This window comes from Trachurus trachurus, assembly GCF_905171665.1.
Source record: "Trachurus trachurus genome assembly, chromosome: 17".
NCBI lineage: Eukaryota > Metazoa > Chordata > Actinopteri > Carangiformes > Carangidae > Trachurus > Trachurus trachurus.
The window spans coordinates 4,088,228-4,110,920 of record NC_139900.1 but is presented as its reverse complement, the minus strand read 5'-3'; the positions used below and the strand labels follow the sequence as shown (position 1 = coordinate 4,110,920).

At 41.9% G+C, this 22,693-nt stretch overlaps 3 protein-coding genes across 3 annotated transcripts in view; 1 reads left to right on the top strand and 2 right to left on the bottom strand.

The window, feature by feature from the left end:
* The window catches only part of cavin4a (caveolae associated protein 4a), a 225,517-nt gene that overhangs the window by 3,633 nt on the left and 199,191 nt on the right, over positions 1–22,693 (bottom strand). The gene's annotated exons all lie outside the window — the stretch shown is intronic.
* kcnq3 (potassium voltage-gated channel, KQT-like subfamily, member 3) overlaps positions 1–22,693 on the bottom strand; it is a gene marked incomplete at its 5' end in the record, with an annotated part of 108,750 nt that overhangs the window by 56,384 nt on the left and 29,673 nt on the right. The gene's annotated exons all lie outside the window — the stretch shown is intronic.
* LOC311001062 (tripartite motif-containing protein 16-like) overlaps positions 1–22,693 on the top strand; it is a gene marked incomplete at its 3' end in the record, with an annotated part of 113,118 nt that overhangs the window by 79,823 nt on the left and 10,602 nt on the right. The window lies entirely within an intron of this gene.

Below are 22,693 nucleotides of genomic sequence, written 5' to 3'. Positions count from 1 at the left end.
TAATGCGTCGCTACAACCCTCACCCTAACTCCACAGTTCAGTTCTATATAGTTTTTTTCACATGTTTTCAGCAACTATAGGCCTATCCTAACTTCTGAATCTGTAGTATCTTTACAATCAAATCTCGTATTTCACTTCACACAGACTTTAATCTGTCGACGTCAGCTATAAACAAGAACAAAAAAACCCGACTCATCACTTCAGAGCCGAACCAGATCACAGACTCTGAGAGGAGACGACAGATCAAACCCCTTCAAAATAAAACACAGGAAGTAGAAAACAGAGAAGTCTCAGCAGGTGAACTCAGCTGCAGCTTGATGGAGGAGACTCGTCCACCACCACCGACACAAACTCTCCTCCGTCTCTACTCCACTCTCCTCCTCCAGATCCCTGCGCTCCATCACGTAGCCTTGCTAGCTAAGTTAGCAAGCTATAACGTAGCAAGCCTACTAGCTAACAGTTAGCTACCTTAGCTAAACACACTCCCAACACACACACAGAGTTTGGTCTCACCCCAAACATTGAATATCCCGCCCACTTGATAACGACCAATTAAATTTGTTTTCCTTACTCGGGTAAACTTGTGCGGGGAGGCGGGACAAACAGGACAAATGGCCATTTCTGAACACATTTAAAAACGCCACATTATGTAGCCTAATAATGTAATAGCTACATTTTCACCTCATGATGTAATAACACTGCATTTTGTGATAAAATTCTTGAACACAATATGTAATAAACTTTGCCGCATATTGTAATAAGTTGTTAGCTACATAATCCACCGAATTATTACATTTTACAAAATTTGCAACAACCACATTTTGTAATAATAATTTGCAATGCATTATGTAACAACTTATTACAAAATGCGGCAAAGTTTATTACATATTGTGTTCAAGAATTTTATTACAGAATGTGATGATATTACATCATAATTTATTACATTATTACATAATGCGTCACTACAACCCTCCAACTCCACAGTTCAGTTCTATATAGTTTTTTTCACATGTTTTCAGCAACTATAGGCCTATCCTAACTTCTGAATCTGTAGTATGTTTACAATCAAATCTCGTATTTCATTTCACACAGACTTTAATCTGTCGACGTCAGCTATAAACAAGAACAAAAACACCCGACTCATCACTTCAGAGCCGAACCAGATCACAGACGACAGATCAAGCCCTTCAAAATAAAAGACAGGAAGTAGAAAACAGAGAAGTCTCAGCAGGTGAACGAACGCAGCTGCAGCTCGTTAGATTAATGAGGAGGGAGTGGATGCAGGTGAGTCAGTCAACACAACACAACACAACACAACACAACACAACAACTACACAACGTCAACAGTAGCTAATATAAACAACAACACTGAGAACCTGCTCATTATCTCTACAGGCTGCAGCTGTGGTCACACATCTGGGGGCTTCACACACACACACACACACACACACAGATAAAAGCTGCTTTGAGGTTGTGGTTCATCATCATGTCGTAACCACGGTAACCAGGTGTGTAAATGTTCAATATATTTCAGAAAAAACACAAAATTAACAAAAAACTAATTAAAAACGGTGTGAAAATAAACGAGGAGGCAGAAACCGCTGAGGTCACGATGACGCTGACGACATCATCATCGCACCTCATTAATATTCATGAGCTTCTCTCTGCTTCGTTATGTGGAACATGTCAGACGACGAGTCCCCGAACGCCTCGACTGCTCAGGTTTCACACGACGACAACGCCGCCGCCGCCGTGTGACCTCAAACAACCCGTAAAACAACACGCAGCCAGACAGACAGACAGACGGCCCCCAGGTTCGATTCCCGGCCGGACCCTCGTCAGCGCAGAGACACGACGCTCCGATCGACCAGGTCACTAACGACTCGACGTGGACGGAGGAGCAGCGGAGCCGAGGACGACTGGCGACCCCTGGAGGTCAGAGAGGGAGAGGGGGAGGAGGAGGAGGAGGAGGAGGAGGAGGAGGAGGAGGAGGAAGAGGAAGAGGAGGAAGAAGAGAAAGAGGAGGACGAGGAAGAGGAGGAGTAAGAGTGAGAGAAGGAAGAGGAGGAGGAGGAAGAAGAAAATAAAGAGGAAAAGGAAGAGGAGGAGGAAGAGAAAAGGAAAGAGAAAGAGGAGGAGAAGGAAGGGGGAAAAGGAGGAGGAGGAGGAGGAGGAAGAAGAAAAGAAAGAGAAAGAGGAGGAGGAGGAAGAGAAAAGGAAAGAAAAAGAGGAGGAGGAGGAAGAGAGAGAGAAGGAAGGGGGAAAAGGAGGAGGAGGAGGAGGAAGAAGAAGAGGGAGAAAAGGAAAAGAAAGAGGAGGAGGAAGAAGAGGAAGAGAAAGATAAAGTGGAAGAGGAGTAGGAAGAGGAGTAGTAGGAAGAGGGAGAGAAGGAAGAGAAAGAGGAGGAAGAAGAAAAGGAAAAGAAAGAGAAAGAGGAAGAGGAGGAAGAAGAAGAGGGAGAAAAGGAAGAGGAGGAGGAGAAAGAAGAGGGAAAGAAAGAAAAAGAGGAGGAGGAGGAAGAAGAAGGAGAAAAGGAAGAGGGAAAAGGAGGAAGAGGAGGAGGAAGAAGAGGGAGAAAAGGAAGAGAAAGAGGAAAAGAAAGAGAAAGAGGAGGAAGAAGAGAAAAGGAAGAGGAAAAAGGAGGAGGAGGAGGAAGAAGAGGAGGTAGAAAAGGAAGTGAAAGAGGAGGAGGAGCAGTGTGTGTGTGCGTCTCCTCCAGATGAAGAACCTGCTCCTGTATTTTGGTTAGTGAGCGTTTTTAGACGGGGTTGCCTAGCAACTGAGACTTTTTGTTGTATACGGCTGTGTCATCGCGCTGTAGCACACACACACACACACACACACACACACACACACACACACACACACACACACACACACACACACACACACACACACACACACACACACACACACACACACACACACACACACACACACACACACACACACACACACACACACACACACACACACACACACACACACACACTCTCTAATCTTAACAAGCACACCCACCAACATGACAAATATAGACGGCCATTGATGGAGTCAGCATCGTGTGTGTGTGTGTGTGTGTGTGTGTGTGTGTGTGTGTGTGTGTGTGTGTGTGTGTGTGTGTGTGTGTGTGTGTGTGTGTGTGTGTGTGTGTGTGTGTGTGTTGAACGTCGTCCACCATCTTTACTCGACAGAAAACAAACTTGAGCACCAGGAAGTGATTCACCACCAGAGAGAGGCTGCCCATCCAGAGGGGTTACCGTGGCAACGTGTCACATGGTTACCCCTGGTAACCGGTGCAAGTGGTCCAGATGCAAGTGGGGGAGCTATAAGACGGGGGGAGAAAAAGGGGGGGAAGGAAGGAGAAGGAGAAGGAGAAGGACGGGTAGTGGACTGGACGGAGAGAAAGATGCTCCTCTCTATCAGGCTTTTACTCTGAAAAAACACAGCTGGATTTCAGAATAAAAGCCTGATAGAGGAGCAGCATCTTTGTGAAACACGTTTAGACTTTTGAGAACGCCAGGGAATCGAACCTGTGACCTGGAAAACAAGTCGCCCACACCGACGGCTGCTGCAGTAACACAGATAACAAAATAAAGCTCAATATTTTCCTTTCCTCTGTCTTTTATTTTGAAGGTTTGATCTAACTAAACCATCTCAGTGTAGTTTTCCATCTTTGAGCCTCTCTTCTGATTGGCTGACTGTTTTCTAAAGTGATCCAATAAAAAAACAGCGCAGATTTCAAAATAAAACATGCTCCTCTCTATCAGGCTTTTACTCTGAAAACACAGCTGGATTTCAGAATAAAAGCCTCATAGAGGAGCAGCATCTTTGTGAAACACATTTAGACTCGGAGCACGCCAGGGAATCGAACCTGTGACCTGGAAAACAAGTCTCCCACATCAACACAAATAACAAAATAAAGCTCCATATTTTCTTTTTCCTCTCTGTTTTATTTTGAAGGTTTGATCTAACTAAACCATCTCAGTGTAGTTTTCCATCGTTGAGTCTCTCTTCTGATTGGCTGACTGTTTTCTAAAGTGATCCAATAAAAAAACAGAGCAGATTTCAAAATAAAACATGCTCCTCTCTATCAGGCTTTTACTCTGAAAACACAGCTGGATTTCAGAATAAAAGCCTCATAGAGGAGCAGCATCTTTGTGAAACACATTTAGACTCGGAGCACGCCAGGGAATCGAACCTGTGACCTGGAAAACAAGTCTCCCACATCAACACAAATAACAAAATAAAGCTCCATATTTTCTTTTTCCTCTCTGTTTTATTTTGAAGGTTTGATCTAACTAAACCATCTCAGTGTAGTTTTCCATCGTTGAGTCTCTCTTCTGATTGGCTGACTGTTTTCTAAAGTGATCCAATAAAAAAACAGAGCAGATTTCAAAATAAAACATGCTCCTCTCTATCAGGCTTTTACTCTGAAAACACACAGCTGGATTTCAGAATAAAAGCCTCATAGAGGAGCAGCATCTTTGTGAAACACGTTTAGACTCGGAGCACGCCAGGGAATCGAACCTGTGACCTGGAAAACAAGTCTCCCACATCAACACGAATAACAAAATAAAGCTCCATATTTTCTTTTTCCTCTGTCTTTTATTTTGAAGGTTTGATCTAACTAAACCATCTCAGTGTAGTTTTCCATCTTTGAGTCTCTCTTCTGATTGGCTGACTCTCTTTTCTAAAGTGATCTAGTTAAACAAAACAGCACAGATTTCAAATTAAAACACTCAGAGAAACTAAAATCCTGCAAAGTTATTGGATGGTGGGTCCAGGTGGTGAGGGGGCGGGGCTTAGTTGTGACATCACAAAGTAACAGGAAGTCCTGACGGATGGTTTTAAGGCTCAGTTTCTGAATACAGGCATTATTTCTGTGTGCATTTCTATTTTTATACTTTCACAGTGTGTGTGTGTGTGTTAATGATAGCAGCAGGGTGTGGTCACGGGGCGGGGGGGTAAACACACGCCCCCTTTTACTTTTACTGTTGCCATGACAACAGCTGAGAATAGATGGAGAGACAGAGACAAGGAGGCTCCTGACAGGAAGCTATATAAGAAGACAAAGTAGAAGTGGACTGAGCATGTGTGTGTGTGTTTGTATAGAATAAACAGTGTGTGTGTTGGGGGAGGGGGGGGGGCTGGACTTTATTTCCCCTGAACTGCAGCAGAACTTTATTAGCAGCAGCAGCAGACGACGACGACGACGACGGCGACTGGATGAGACCTTCAGCTCCTCTGTCCCCTGATTTTATTACGTAGATTTCATTATATCATCTGCAGAGGAGCCGTGCTGCGCTCCGCCCGACCCCCCCTCTCCTCCTCCTCCTCCTCCTCCCCCCTGACCCCCCCCCCCTCACTGTTTTAATTAGCTGTTGATACAAACTCAGCACTTCCTCCTGTTGTCTTGATAAATTTAGCGAAACATCCACTGAGAAACACCAACAAGGCCATTAAACACGTATGAGGTCACCGCCTGCAACACAGTCAGCTCCTCTGTGTGTGTGTGTCAGTGTGTGTGTGTGTGTGTGTGTGTGTGTGTCAGTGAGGTCGAAGGTCAGAGGTCACAGTGCAGAGATTAACCTTAAAGTCTCCTCTCATCTAAAGTTAAAGCAGAAGTAAGCGATCCGGTTGTTTTGGCTAATGCTGCGTTCCAGGCAGGCTTTTGAAACCGTAAATTACAGCTTCAAGTCACGACTTACGACTTTGTAGCGTTCCAGGCAACCCACTCGTGTTATTCCGACCTGTTTTACCTGTGAAAGTCACTATAACGGCCACTCGTAACTTCCGACCGGTGAACTCGTACCAGATCGAACTGGTACCACTTCACAGGTCGGAAAATCACAAGTTACGAGTTTCCTTGAACGCACCATAACAGTCCTCGTCGCTACGTCGCCACATTCACGGCGTCCCTTGGCTGCACACACAGCCCTGCATGCCGTTCTCTCTCCTCATTGGATAAAAACTGTAGGATACGATAAATGTTTTCTCTTCGGCTCAGAGCAGAGCAGAGGGACTGAGAGACCCGTGTTTCAGACCAAACACTCTATGTAAGTGATTGCTGTCGGAAGATATAACTATTTAAGACTTATATTAACACAAATATATCACTCACTTCTGCTTTAACCCTGACCCAGCTCAGTGTCTGGAACAACAGTCGGTGTAGTTCCACCAGCGGCCACAAGAGGCGCCAACGTCCTCTTCTTATAAAATGGTTTCAAACATGTGATGGCAGCGGTTACCCACAATCCCACAGGCGCTGCTTGACACAGGGCTACTCTACATCCAACGCCATTGGCTACTGTAGACAGCAAACAGCAAAGTCCCGCCCTTTCTCTGTGTTTTTACTGGAAACACCTGAACACATCATGACTAAAATCTAACCACAACATCTGTGTCAGCACGTCTGGACAACCAGGTGACAGTCAGCAGTCCTCTCTGCTCATGAGTTAAGGGAACACTAGTAAAGGAAACAACACTTTAGGGAACACTAGTTAAGGGAACATCAATTAAGATTTGCTGCGAGATGTTCATTCATCGTTGTAAAGCCATTGGATGTTTGATGTAAACACAGAAGAACATCTCAAACATCAACAGAGCCACTGGGAGCTACTGCTACAACGAGGATAAAAACAGAGATCACATACATTTTTTCCCAACAACTTTTCCGTGTGGCAGCTTCAGGACACTTGTATGGACACAGTATGGAGGTATTTGGATGTTTCATAGTGTGTGTTTTGGACGATTCAAAAGTGAACTCTATCCGCCGCCATTATATGAAAATATGAAAATGACAGTGAGTAGATGATGGGTGAATTACAGTACTGCTTTTGGTTTAAGTATCCCTTTAAGGAAACATCAGTTAAGGGAATACTAGTAAAGGGAACATCAATTAAGGGAACAGTGGTTAAGGGAACTTCCCACATCTGGAACAAACACCTGCAGCATCACCAGTGCAGCTACAGGAATATTGAGAAGAATTGAGTGTTGAATATAAATTGGAACAAAAACCGTTTCAATACCATGACAAAACCTGTTCTCCTGATCTGACAGGTATAACTTATACCTAAAAAAATGTGATCGATTTACACTGATTCCTATAGAAATTATAGATTATTTATTATGTGATAGCCTAAATATTGATTATTATTGTGTAATAGGCCTATATAAATCATATAGTAGCTACTGATGATACGAATGGTGCCTCAGGGCCGTGAATGTAACACACTCTGTTAAATCTCTGTAAATTAAATGAACCGGTCATGATGATGATGGTAAAGAGCAAACAAACAAACAACAACAGCACTTAGAGACATGAGTGTGTTGTTGTTGTTGTTTTAGCAGCAGCAGCGAGGTGCAGTGGCTGATGGGTAATTTCCCCGTCAACTTCCAGATAGCTGAGCAGACTGTCAAGTCTCTTCACAGGTGATGCCACCGCTGCTGCTGTTGCCTGGCAACCCCGGGAACACATCACTGTTTTCTCTCTCTCTCTCTCTCTCTCTCTTCCTGTCTTTCTTTTATTTTTAATTTTTTTAAGAAGCTGTTTTATAATCAATGGAGAGACAGAAGTCACATGGTTGATACGACCCAGCAGCTTTAGATGCAGAGTGTTAGAGATGACGGACGGATGCAGAGAGAGAGAGAGTCGGAGGCGACTAACAGACTCTACGAGGTGAGGCCTGTCATCAATTATTCACAAGCCTGGGCAAGCTGCAAAATGTCAGCAGGCTCTGCACATGCTCAGACCACACACACACACACACACACACACACACACACACACACACACACACACACACACACACACACACACACACACACACACACACACACACACACACTCAGGAGGAATCCCTGGCTGCTGCCTGGTTGGTGGAGGATGACTTCACTTCACTTCACTTCTCTTCTCTGTCGTCAGGATGAGAAACAGAAACGTTTCTTCACTTATCACAACCAGTTAGTCACCATATCCATAAATCAATAACTATTGAATAGTGATGTCACGTTTATAGATTTTCTTGGTACGAGTATTGTTAGAGATTATTATGCATCAATAAATTTCACAACACTATGAATGTGTAAAATCAAATATAGTTAAAATATAATTACAGTTAAAAAATAACCCAATTTTAACCCAACTGCTGGTTCAAATAAGGACAAACCCCTTTTTTGGGTTAATTTTAACCCAACAGGTTGGGTTATTCTTTTTGACCCAACGTTTGGGTTGAATATTCAACCCAAGAGTTGGGTTATGCCAACTACAACGTTGGGTTATTTTTACACCCTTAACCCAATGAATAGGTTACTCACTGAAAAATAACCCAATTACTTGAACAACCCAGGAATTGGGTTAAATTCATAGCCTATAACCCTGAAAATGTGTTACACTCTGGAAAAATAACCCAAATATTTAACCCAACACCAATAACTCAGAAATTGGGTTACAGAGATAACCCAACATTTTTTAGTGTGTACTAATCTCTAAATATAGGACCAGTTGTACCAATTGTTTAAGTTTATTTTAATCATTTTTTTAAATTACAAATGACATGCTAACATTTAAATTCCCACCAATTCAGTGTTACGTTACCAGTAGCCTATCTGTGCATCTTCCTTTACTTTAGCGCACATCTGGAACATCTGTTTTTTTCAGAAAGTGACAGTATTTAGGAATCTTTACGATCAATTAATTGTGGCGTTTAATACCGCGATTTTGTGAAAACAAGTAATTGTGACATCCCTATTATTGAACATTTCAGGCATTTTCTGATCGAAAGGAAAGGAATATTTTTGTTTTTTAAGATTCTGGGAGATCAGCTGTTTCCAACCTGATCTTCATTTTATTTATTCAAATGTTGATTTTATGTTTTTTTTAATGTTGTTGTTGTTTTCAATGTCTTTGTCCCATCTGCTTCTTATAAGAGTTGTGTAGAAAACAACTAGGGTTGAGTTTGAGTTCAAGTTCTGGACTACTGAGATTTAAACGTCGTCTGTACATTTTTTTCTTTCTTTATTTTTCTTCCTCACTAATTTATGTGTTTGTTATATATGCAACACATCATTTATTGTTTTTGTTTCATGCTTGTTTAGCTTTTGGTGTTTTTCACTGTGTTATTATGTTTTTGTTTTGTTTTCCTTTTCTCTCACTTTTGGATTTATAAAAATTGAAAAATGTATTGGTAATTATGATTAATTTGATCTTGATTTCTTATTTCTGACTCTCTGGTTGCCAATAAAACTATTTTAAAGAAAAATAGTTGTGTAGAAAACATTCACCTGTGTGTTGAGGCCATATTTGAACATATACATTTATGATTTTGATTTGATTTTCTGAATAAGATCCTGATCCCAACGTGACTTTAACAGTCTCACAATATTAAAGGACGAGGACCTGATCAATGCAGCTCTAATTGGTCCCAACGATTTAATAATTGGTCACATGATGAGATGACGTGTCCTTTATTTCATTACCGACGCATCTCTGTCCTGGTCGTCCACTCTAAATCAAAGGCAGCTGCTGAATGAACCGTGTGTTTCTGAAACCTTTAACCTGACACCGGACACCATCTCTCTCCCTGGAATCAGATTACACCTGGATATGAGGAGTAATCTGATTACCACAGAAGGTGGAGAGCCACTATGTTTTGCCTTTAGCAGGAACACCTGCGATCGTAATGGAGAGAAGATATTCATCTGAAACTGAGAGGTTGATGTGTTGGGGCGTGGTCGACCATCCCAACGCTTCGTAACCATCTGTTCTGCAGATTCCATTATGCGAGTAAGAAAAAGACATCTGCACGTCCCAGAGCCCAAATGTTCTCCAGATTTAATTATCCCTTAAATTATCCCTGGAAGGCTACGCAGCAGGAGGAGTCCTCAGTCCTCAGCCCCGTCTCGTCCTCAGCTCCTCATCCATCATCTACGAGACGGCAGCCATCATCATCAGGAGGAAGGAGGAGGAGGAGGAGGTGAAGAAACAACGATGAGATATAGTCCACGCTTGTGCTTTTATGGTTTTAGAGACTGTTTACTTTGGTACCAAGTCAAGTCTCAAGTCTTTGGTCACGAGCACAACTCCATCAAGAAACCCTGTCCTGGTCTTTGCATTGTTGCATCTTCATCCATCTTATCCATCCATAAACAGTCTTTTTTGTTTTTTCTTTTGTCATAGTAGCGTCATGTTAATTGTCTTTCTTTGTAGTTTTTTTTTGTCTGTTGGTTTCTGTTGGATACATGTGTGTTTTTTTTTCTGTTTTATGAATTCTGTTGTTATGTCCTTGTGTTTATTTTAATGACTTTTAACACCTTGCCAGGAGGACTACAGTCGGAAACTAGCTGTTGGCTAACACTGGCACTTTTACATTTTATTATGTCCATTAATGTGCATTGTCCTCCTTAAATACAAATTTAAAAAAAATAAAAATAACGAGTCCAAGTCAAGTCTCAAGTCTCTAAAAAATAAAAATCTCCTGTCTCTTCTGGTTGTAATGAGCCTTCTATCATCTGCTGCTATCTGGTCTGCTAAGAGTACTGCACAGCTATATCTAAGAAATTCAAAGCATTAACTATTGTATTATCACTCCTTTATCTATTAGCATACAGTAGGCTATTGATTAGTTGTTTATGATATCATCACTTTAAACAGGCTATTGCAATGAAATATGAAGAAAACACTAGGGCTACTGAAATTCTGGTATCGTGACGAGACTAGTTTGTACATTTACTCAACGTGAACGTGGTTTTTGTGGCCAGAGGAAGAGGAGGAGCTGAAGAGTCGCTATCAGGTTAGCATGCTAACTTCCGTTGAAGGAAAGACGTAGTAGAATAGAAACAAGAGTTAACACTGGTGCTGCTGTCCACCTCTGGACACAGATGTTGGTGGGAGAAGGATGAAGATTGAAGCTGAACTGGTGAGTAAACAGCTGCTTGTCTGTAACAACATCTATTGCACGTCTGTCCGTCCTGGGTGAGGGATCCCTCCTCTGTTGTTCACCCTGAGGTTTCTCAGATTTTTCCCTGTTAAAAGGGTTTTCCATGGAGTTTTTCCTCAGTGGATGTGAGGGTCTAAGGACAGAGGATGTTGTTATGATGCCATGTAAAGCCCTTTGAGACAAACTGTTGGTAAAAACGGGCTATACAAATAAAATTGCCTTGCCTTGCCTAATGCAAACGTTAGCTAGCTACGTAGCAGCAGCTAACACGTAGCCTACAGAGCTCAGGAGTCGGTCGGTCCTCTTCTAGTTTTCTACCAACATCTAGATTAAAGCTGCAAAGTTCATCCCAATGAAACCAAAGATCTCAAGCTGCAATGTTTCTTATGATGAAGGTAAAACACGTCACAAAATTGTTCTGTATGTTGAATTAAATGCTATATTGCTATGGAAACACCTTGGGCATATTCTCAAGGCCTAAAGAGACATGATTGTTTGGTACCAGACCCACTGTTTGGGGTCAAGAGTTGAAAGTTTGGTGGTTTGGTGGCGTTAATCTAATAAAGCAGCATCAACAGCATCCGACTCCAGTCCAGTCTTCCTCTCTCTTATTAAAGAAAAAAAAGGAAAAGAAAAAGGCAGAAGGAAGTGGATGACAGAGTTCAGTCTCTGCGCTGCCTCTCAGGATCTGCTGCCTCGGCCCTTTATACTGATGTTTGGAAACAGAACATGAATCCAACTCGTCCAGTCAGCATAGTGGCTCCTCCGAACGCTCTGCCATCATCGCCTCCCGCTGTGTCCTCTCCCGTCCTTCAAGCGCCACACGTGGGTCGGCATCTCTGCCAGCGATTTTGGCTTCGACGTGATGATGTTAAATATCACCGCTGATCCACTCATGATCTGGATTTCCAGGATAACCCCGACTCCTCCTGTGTCCCCGCTCTGATCCGACACATCAACCTTCACAAAGACTCAGAGGGAAAAACCACTCTAAGAAGAAGAAAAAAAGAAGCTTTTCTCTCCCACTTCAAACACTGAGATGAATCGAGTGTCGTTCTCCTCCTCATGCAAAGGTTAAAAATGTCTGAATCTCTAAAGTACAAACATACATTCACTTTGCAGGCGAACAATGCGTCGACAAAGCAGCTGCAGCTTTGAAATCTCTTCTGCAAACTCTGATGAGTCATCTGATGAGCAATAATTAGCAGCGTTTGTCAGCTATTAACAGTGGGTCAGCTCCCTTAAAGCTTTAATATCTTCTTAATGAAAAGACCGTTTTTAAAATTACTGCCAAGACGAACATCAAAGAAGGCGTTATTACGACTCAGAGCACCTGTGGAAGACACAGGGCTCATTTAAGGGAAGTTTGTTCATTTTTATCAATAAAAGATTTGATCTATTTGTTAGTTTTTAGCCTGATGAATTAATATAAAGCTCTTTCAGTTTAAAAGTAGATGTTTGTATTACAGCTCCTTCAAAATAAAGGTAGATGTTTGTATTAAAGCTCCTTCAAAATAAAGGTAGATGTTTGTATTACAGCTCCTTCAAAATAAAGGTAGATGTTTGTATTAAAGCTCCTTCAAAATAAAGGTAGATGTTTGTGTTAAAGCTCCATACAGTATAAAGGTAGATGTTTGTGTTAAAGCTCCATACAGTATAAAGGTAGATGTTTGTGTTAAAGCTCCATACAGTATAAAGGTAGATGTTTGTGTTAAAGCTCCATACAGTATAAAGGTAGATTAGGGCTGCAACTAACGATTATTTTCATAATAGATTAATCGATTAGTTGTTTGGTCAATGAAAATGTAAAAAGAAAATTAGAAAATTATCAATCAGTGTTTCTCAAACCACCAGATGACTTCCTCAAATGTCTTGTTTTGTCCACAAACCAAAGAGAGACTCAGTTTATTGTCATAAAGGAACAAAGAAACCAGAAATATTCACATTTAAGAAGCTGAAATCAGAGAATTTTGACTTTTTTTAAATTAAAAAACTACTCAAACCGATTATTAGATTATCAAAATAGTTGACGATTAATTATTTGTTGCGGCTCTAAGGTAGATGTCCACGTGTAGTGTGATTATAAAGCAGCTCTAGGTTCTATATTAATACTGTGAAAGTATCAAAGCCTCAGTCCACAGAGAAATGCACACAGCCTGTATTCAGAAACTGAGCCTTAATTAAAACCAGCCGTCAGGACTTCCTGTCACTTTGTGATGTCACAACTAAGCCCCGCCCCCTCACCACCACCTGGACCCACCATCCATCCAACAACAACAACTTTGCAGGATTTTTAGTTTCTCTGAGTGTTTTATTCTGAAATCTGCTCTGTTTTTTTTATTGGCAGCAAAGGGCGACGAAGTTGTGTTGTGATGTTTTCTGTCTCCAGAGCGACGCTGCTAGAGAATCATCTTATTGCTCACAGACCAACGCTGTCTATATATATATTCTTCATCATCTCCTCGCTGTATATGATGTTTACACTGGGTGTGATAATAAAGCAGCAGACTCACACCGACCTCGTCCTCAAAGCTGCACAGAAAAAAACAACACAGTCGCTCTGCAAACAGAAGAAAAAGGAGACAAAGAGACAAAGCTGGTCGGCTCAGACTATCACCTGAGGCTTTAACCACCGGGTGGAAGGAGAGACAACGACGACGACGTGGAGCGAGTGGAGTCTGGGGACGAAGCCTCAGAGGAAACGATCCTCCATTACAACCCCCAGAGAGTAGCTATGCATGTGTGTGTGTGTGTGTGTGTGTGTGTGTGTGGCAGAGGGGAGGTAGAACAAATGGTTTGTGGTGCAAAATAAAGCATGAATAAATGATGAGAGCGTAGTTCACACTGGAGCTAAGTGCTCTGTCAGCTGTGGGAGAGGAGGCTACACACACACACACACACACACACTCACACTCACTGGTGTCGTCCTGTGTGTGTTGTGTTGACACTCACATTTCCTGTTGACATTAACTTTTAATGTTTGAGGACTTTGTTACTAAGGAAACCGTTGGTGCGTTCACAGAAATCAGAAAGTTCACTTTCAGCAACAAATGAGTCGTATTATGTCTAATATATATAATTAAAATCTCGGATTTAAGGATTTTTTTGTGTTTTTAACATGTTGAATGACAATTGAATAAAATAACTGAGCATATTTAGGATGAACTGACACCAGTTATTAAAGGGATAGTTCAACATTTTGGCCACGCTGTAAGATAATAATGGAACATTACGAAACTGAGCCGTTTTAGAGGGAAATGCAGAGACTGCTTGATGAAAAACTGTCCCTGAAGGCAACGTGCATCAGCGGTTTTGCATGAATTTCCCTCTAAAACAACTCAACCACAACGTGTGGTAATGTTGTGTTATTATCTCATAGCGTGGTGAATGTGCACGTCACAACTTGTCCACCAGAGCGTTGTGGAGTTGTTGGATTGTGTATTTGATGAGTTTGATGAGGGGAAACCAAGAAATCCCATGAGCCTCCGTAGCGTAGCTCTGAGCAGCTCACGGCTCTGCTTCGCCGTTCTAAAAATAGCTTGCACCGACAATTAAAGGTAACAAACCTCCTGCTATGGCTATAGGGATTATGGTAATGGGCCAATTTGCCAAAATGTTGAACTATCCCTTTAAAGTTAAAATGAATAAATAAATAAACAGCCACAAACACAGAGAGAGAGAGAGAGGAAGCTTTCAGAGCCACAGCCTGGTTAAATTCGGTCGGCTTCAGACCGCAGGCTGTCACTCTCCAAAATGGATCCCAGGGAGAGAGGACACACACGCACACACACACACACACAGAACACACACACACCAACAGGAAGCTGCTGAAGAGGCGGAGGAAAGAGTGTGAGAGGAAGGATGGAAAAGCAGCAAGCTATGAGTGTGTGTGTGTGAGATAAGGTGGTAATGGTGCTTAATGCTTCCTGTGAGGAGCGCTAACGGCTAATGGAGCAGGCTGAAGCTGAGTGTGTGTGCGTCTGTGAGTGTGTGTCTATTGTAACACATCCTCGACACCACAAACTTTTATTATCAGTGATCTATAACAGTATTGATTGATTATTTTATCAGTTATCTACATTAAAGCTCCTCTAATTGGTCACTCAGTCTCATTGATTATTTTGGCTCTTAGCCACACAAAACAAAACAGCACTTTATGACGCGGCCTTCTATCTAGTTCAGCGTGTTAGCATCTGCTAGTTAGTTAGCATCGCACACAAAGAACAGCTGTAGCTAATTAAATGCGTCCTAACGAAGGAACGTCTGAACCAGAATCCATCCCATAGCTGTGCCGACAGACACATATGCTTTCCCTTCAATGGAGGGAAAATTTTATTCGCGCCTAAAGTTTTATCCTACAATTTTAAACTAAGGGACGCATTCAATTTGTTTGTTCGGGTGATTTGACTGTTTTCATTGGAGCGGAAAAAGATGCAAATGAGATTACGAATCAATGACGGAAAAAACAAGATGATTCAAGAATTAGTCGACTAACAGCAAAATCAGATTTGATTATGAAAATCCTTAGTCGAGGACGCTCCTAATATCTGTGTAGCCCCTGCTAAAATAATGGATGTATTTTGATGACAATATAACAATAATGCACAGATTAATGAATCATAAAAGTTCATTGTGTATTTACGTGTTTAAAAATTAATAAATATGGTTAAAATACAGAAGTACAAGTTAAAAATGTGAAATAAGTATAGTGTTAAAATAATGTAATTTCATATCATGGCATAAAAAAAAATGTTTTGAGAGGTGTCAATCACAATTTTTTTTTTATATATGATTGGCATGCATAAAGCTCATGTGACACCGGCCAATCACAGAGTAGTTTGAGGTGAGGGGGCGGGAGACAGCGCCGTGTTGTGGTTCAGGGTCAGCAGAGCGAGAGGAGAGGAGACACGAGTTAGCTCAACCGAGTCGGAGTTGGAGTTTCAGAGGACCAAAGCTCTTATTTCCTGGACTGTGACCTGATGTTGGGAACTTTTTGTGAAGAGGTAAACATAAACTACCTGAGCATACGAGTGTTTTGTAAACTGTGACTAAGCTGTACAGTGTAACAACAAACTTTTAGCTAGCCGTTAGCTTTAGCCTAGCTTCGTATTTGCCTAGCTTACCCTCTGCTGTTTATAAATGTATTTGGTTAAGACAAGCCCATGCTAATTCAGCCTGAAACAGCTTATGGACTTGGGATGTGCATGTGTATTCAATTCAGGAGAGGAAGACGGACATTTTGATGACATTAAGGAGAGAAGCGAAGCTGCTGTGAACTACGAAGGGTCTGCGTGTCTCCTATAAGAGCTGTGGATCGAGTTGCTACGTGAGGACTGTGAGATTCTGCCGGTGACCTGCTCATCCCCCCTTTCCCCTACTAACCGTCGGGAGCCGTGAGTACATTATTTGCACATATGTATTTTGTTTTTACTTACTGAAAGTGAAGCGGCCAAGCTACGACACCGGCCTGCAGCAGGGGTTTTGGTTGACTTGTACAGACTGTTGTGGACCAGGTGTGTGTGAGAGTGTGCATCTGTTATATTATTTAGGCCTACTTTTCCCATGCTTCATGCTATTTTATGTGTTATTAACATATGACTGAACAGTATTGGGTATAATTTCTGTTAAATATTAATAATAAAAAGAGCACAGTGGATGTGGTGCTGATCAGCTGTCGCAGCGCACGTGTGTATTAGATGTATAACATGAAGATGAAATTACATTTATTGTGAACAAAATAAATGACGGCTGGATGACAGGAGAGAGAGAACTTTTAAATTTGACGCTAATGACTGATTGGTGGAAGAGAAAGAGGATGGCAGACTGTGATTGGTTGAATTATGTGAATAAGGGTGGAGTGAGAGGATAGCGGGAAAACAGGGTAACGGCTTTGAGGCGTGCTTAAAGAGATAGGCTGTGTTCGAAACCGCATACTTCTCCTACTACTCGTACTACTCATACTAACGATTTGAGTATGCAGTATGTTCACACTGCGCAGTATGCGATTTGCAGTAGGCGAGAAGTTCCCGGATGCATACTAGATTCGGCCGAAATGTTGAGTATACATCATGAGGTCACTACTCATACTCAAACTACCCAAGATGCAACGCAACGTGACGTCAAGGACCGCCTCTTCCTTGCTTTTTTTTTTTTTTTTTTTTCTTTATTTAAGTGTTCAAAGTGTACAAAAAGTGTCAAACACTGACACATAACACAACACGAGAGCTGTTTCATATTCAGAAAGACAATGAATAAAATAAATAAATACAGCAAGGATCTCATTCAAATAAGTAGAAAATGAAGAAAATTAGACAAACAGAAACAAAACAAAAATAAATAAATATTGTCATGTCAATACATAGGTGTGTAATAATCACTGTTAACAAATTCCATTAAATGTCAGGAAGTACAATAAATACCTTTTCATAGTTTTCTAAAAAAGTTGTGTTCTTCTTATTTTTAACTAAGGCTAGGGATTTATAGAGAGAATTGAATTCAATTAAAAAATGAGAAAAGGTTGGTTTGGAGGTTGCAAACTTTTGCTTATGAATAAAGTATTTACCAAATAAAATGAAAAAAATAACTAAATACTGAAGACTCCTGTTCTTCTTATTTTCATAATAACATATAACATCTTTAAGGGAGAAGCAGTATGACATGTTTACATGGGAGAAAATATAAGAACACAAGTCTGACCAAAATTTCATTGTTACATTACATTCAAAAAACAGATGATTTAAAGTTTCTTCAGTATGGCCACAGAAAACACAGGAGCTGTCCAAATCTATACATTTTGAAATAATCCCCAGTCCAGAGCAAGTATGATGTAGCGAAGACGGCGGGCGGATCTTCGTCTCAGAGCAGGCAAAACTCTCCGGTAAGGCATTTTGAACGGGCAAATTCCGTTAACGGCACGAGGTCGGTCCAAACGGCGTTTCCAAGCTAGCCACAGTGGGGACAGGTTCACTTCCTGTTTATAAAGTAAGAGCACTGACGTCATTGTAACGGCTTTCTTTATGGTCAGTTGCAACGGGTGCTTTATTTTGACACAGAAACCGGAAGTACAGTGCTCACTACGGCTGGTTTTACTAACGCCAGAGAAGTCCGACTTCGTCCGACTAAAATTGTAAATAGGTGTTATTTTGTCATTTTTTCAACACCATGGGGATACGAAGTAGTACTTTCTCGCCTGAAAATGTTTCAAATGTTGCTGAAGTTATATATTTACAGAGTTTAGAGCTTAAGTGAAATCAGCTTCAGGGCGGCTGATTTCGGCTCGGGCTGGAGCGAAATGCATTGTGGGTTATCATAGTACGCAGCAGTGTGAACGCTCTGCATACTGTATGATCGATTAGTATGTAGTATGGAGTATGGAAGTATGCAGTATGGAAGTATGTAGTATGGAGTATGTGGTTTCGAACACAGTAGGGATGTGGAGATTCACCGATTCATATCGGTGGTCCGATATAAACGTGTGCGATGCGACTGCACCGGTAGATTCAGGCTACATCGGACATAATTTATGGTTGAATTTGCGATGCATCTCTTCTAGCCTTCTACATCGGTAAATTCCGTGGTTACATCGATCGTTTCATTTTCCGAGGCAACCTGAACGCACCACCGCGGAAGCCGTTTCCGTGCGCAGCCTCCTGCCCTGCTCCTGCCCCTGCTCTGACAGGTAGCAGCAGCAGCAGCAGCAGCAGCTGTAGTCAGAGCCGCCAAGAGAAGTAAACAGTCCGATCTGAAACACTGGAGCGACTGGTCAATACTCGGCTGTCACCGGCTGTAACTAGGAGAAGGGCCGTGGTAGATGTTCTGGTTGTAGTGAGCTGGGAAGCGGTGGTAGCCGCGGATGCTAACCGCTAGTTAGCGGTAGCGGTTAGCATCCGGACAGCTAGCAGGGCTAGTAGCCTACAGTCAAAGATATTCAAACCGTCTTTGGTACAGGTAGCTCTCCTACTCTGCTGCACGGAGCTTCACCTGAGCTCTGTCACTGGCTGGAGAGAAAACACAGACTCTCCACCCAGAAATGTCCTGTGCACAACAAAACATCTGTGACTTGTCTCTTTTAAGTTGTTTTGTGAAGCACTTTGTAAACTTGTGTTTTTAAAGGTGCTATATAAATAAAGTTATTATTATTATAATATAGGAAAAGACCAAACTGCAGAGGTGCCACCACACAAGACTAGCCCATATGATTAAGCTGGATTTCATTTCTACCATTTATTTCCTCTAGACTGTACCTTTCAAATATGATTTATTGGTTTGCCCTGTAAAAATTAACCAAATATAGGCTACATCCCTCAAATTGATACAGAAAGTAAAGCAGAATGGTATTGAGGTAATAAACTTGATGTGGAGAGAAACTCTCATATCACAACTGTATCAAACATCATATCGAACCAAATATCTTTGTAATTAAGTCATATCGTTATCAAATCGCATTTGAATCGCATCGCATCGTGAACAGGAGTGCATCGTATCGCATCGTATCGACAGGAGCTTCAGTGTATCGTTAATGTATCGTATCGGTGGCAGCGTATCGAGATGCGTATCGAATCGGCCTCATTGGTGGAGATATACAACCCTAGAACACAGCCACAGTCTTCCTGTCTGAACTTTCGCTAAGTTTCATTTAACGGCACAAAAAAAAATTGGAGCGATCAATTTTTATTTATTTTTTGCCGTGAGCCGCCAGCATCAAAATCTTATCGGTTAACGGTTAATAATCGGTTAACGAGCGTCAGAAAAAAAATTCAAAATGTGCATCCCTATTCCTATTCCACGTACAGTATAACAGAGGCCTGAACCCATTCTGCCAATATCTGATATCATGCGTTTTTCCCCGTTTACACGTTCATGTTACAGAGCCAATCTGTCCCCATCGGAACTGGGCCACTTACTTACATACTAATTAAAAGCAAATAGTTGCTCCAACTAAATTGTGGTAAGTATCACATGCCAACTGTGACACGTGCTAACTGATTAACCAACACCAGGCTCAGTTTCTCTTTCTTTGACAAACGTAAAAGCAAAGAGCTTCCTGTCTTCACAATAAAATCCCTCCAACACAGAGCGATAGCTTTATTTTACAGACTCCAAGTCCAATAATAAAATAAAATAACAGAGAGAAATAAAATAACAGAGAGAAGATTCGGTCAGAGTATCAGTGTGTTGTTGGTATGTAAACACACACACACACACAAACACACACAGAGGAAATTACTCCTGCAACCAAACAACCAAATTGCATTGCAAGAGAAAACAGATGTGCAGGATAATTAACCGCAAATTCATTGTTATCACAAACCGTGTTAAATCTTCGTCCAGAACACACACACACACACACACACACACGCACACTGACAGGTAACGCCTCCTCAGCTGCTGGCTCATGAAGCAGCTCTCTGATCACACACATCGCTAGATTTACGGCGAGAGATCCAGAGACGAACCGACCGTGACTCAGAGACTTTAACCTCTGATCTTTCTGTCTCTGGCCGTCGTTTATCCAACTTGTTCATTCTCGACACAAAGCCACATGACTTCACTTTAATAATAAAGCCAAACCGCCGCTCAGGCTGGAAAAGGAAATTAAAGACCATCACCTAATGACTCGGCTGCTGTTTCTGGGTCCAGGTGCTCAAGCCTTCGCTCAGAAGCAGCTTCCTCTCCGTCCTTTACCCTCTCATTGATTTTTTTCTTCATGGGCCTTTAGCTCCTTTTTTTCTCCCCCCTGCAAACATTTCACCTTCCTGATGAAACCGAGCTGGAGCCGCCCTGACCCACTTTCTCCTCCACCTCCCTCCGCTATTAAATATGCCTGCAAACATGTATTTATTTATATATAAACAGAAAACCCATGATGGCTACCTGTTCGCCACAGATTCTTGGTAACACTCGCACACATCATAATCATTCTCCACACATCCCATCCGCACACTGTTTCTGCTCCTAACGCACTGTGTCCAAACGCTTCCATGGCTTTTACCGGGTTTAGTGAAAATTAAACTAAAATAGATTTGAATGTTTCTTTTGCTAAGACCCAATATGTAACAATAAATTTTAAATTTAATTATCTGAATAAACACAGGTTGATCTTCTCCTGGTTTAATTCAGCAAGGTTTGTATCCAGTTATCCTGATCCAAGTTAAATGCTTTGTTATGGTGAATTCATGTTAAAGCAACATTGCAGAGTTTTTCAGCCTTAAAATAATGTTTCCAGGCTCATTGCAATGGTAGAAAAATGGTTAATAGGATGAATGGTGCTGCCGCAGCAGCCTGAGCCGGGTCGCGTCGGCTGAAACTGCACTATGTAACTTCCCTGCGCGGGTCGGATCACCGCCAACATAGTTCATCTACTGACCGACCCAAACACTGTCACTGTAAATGTAAATGTAAACTATATATACAATATATATAAGGTTGCCTCGTATTTAAACACTACTACACAAACGGTTTCGTGATGCAATCGTATTACTCTTTTGAACGCATTTTGTTTTGAGAAGCAAAGCGCTTTATTTTTTGCGACCCCAGCCAACTAGCCGAACTAGCTTCGTCAACACCAAAATGTCATACAGCTTCATGTCAGAAGATCCGAAATATCCCTTTAACAGCAGAAGTAAACATGTTTCACGGCCTCGTAGAGAAACAGTTCAGGATTTAACGTCTAAAGACAACATTTAAACTTTTCTCAGGACTTAAAAGTTCTGCAGATTTTGGGGGCGTGGCCACTTGCAAAGATGGCGATGGTGGAGCAGCTCACCTCCGCTCTTCAGAAACCAGCGTCCATCTTTAGTTACTATTCTAGTCTATGACGATGTTGCTTTGTGCTGCAGAAACACTAAATTTCACCGTCCTCATCCTCACCTGTTGGCGGAACAGCGCCCCCTGTCTGCACTGCAGCTTTGACCCCGTGGCGCTAACGCAGCAGTGACCTGTCTATCTGAGCGCTAACGTGCTAAACACAACCCTGTTGGATGACTCGGCTGAATCTGTCCACCGACCAGCCACACACACACACACACACACACACAGATCTGCTGCTTCAAGTCCACAGAGGCTCTGACTCACCCCTCTGTACCATGGGAGGCGGGGGAGGGGAGCGGCTCTGTAATTGTCTCCAGTTTGTACAGTTTAGTGTTGCAGCCGCTGTAGCAGGTGAACTCTTTACCTAATCTGACGACAGGTGTTCATAACGACCTGCAGTGAATGAATTGGTGCACTAGTAAATACAACGTGAATCATTATGGGCTGTAGGAACCTGCTATGTCGCCAATTTTCCAACTGTAACGCATAAAAAAAACAAGAGTCACTTCCTCTTGGTCGTATCCCTCCACCACTCAGACTAGTTCCCGGTCACTTCCTGTTAAAAAAAAAAAAGTTACATCTGTGTGAAATTGTATTAACTCATTGAGTGCCGCGCTCCTTTCCAAAGTTTTAGTCAAGTGTACCGGCAATTTAGACCATTTTTGACGATTTTTGTAGAGCCACAGTGTATTCTATATTATTGCCACCAACACATACTGTGGCTCATTTGAAAGGTGAAACTTTATGCTTCAAATGGCCACAAACCGTTTGTTTCTACGTGCCTCCGTTCCTGAGAAAAGTCAAGCTAAACATGGCTGGTTTTCACCAAAATCCCTGCTTTTTTTAGGAGATAGAGCGTCTTTTATGAAAGGTGCGCTGTTTGTGTCTGTCGCTCTTCTGACCCTCGCATTTCTGGATCAAAGGGCTCGTGTAAGATAAATATATAC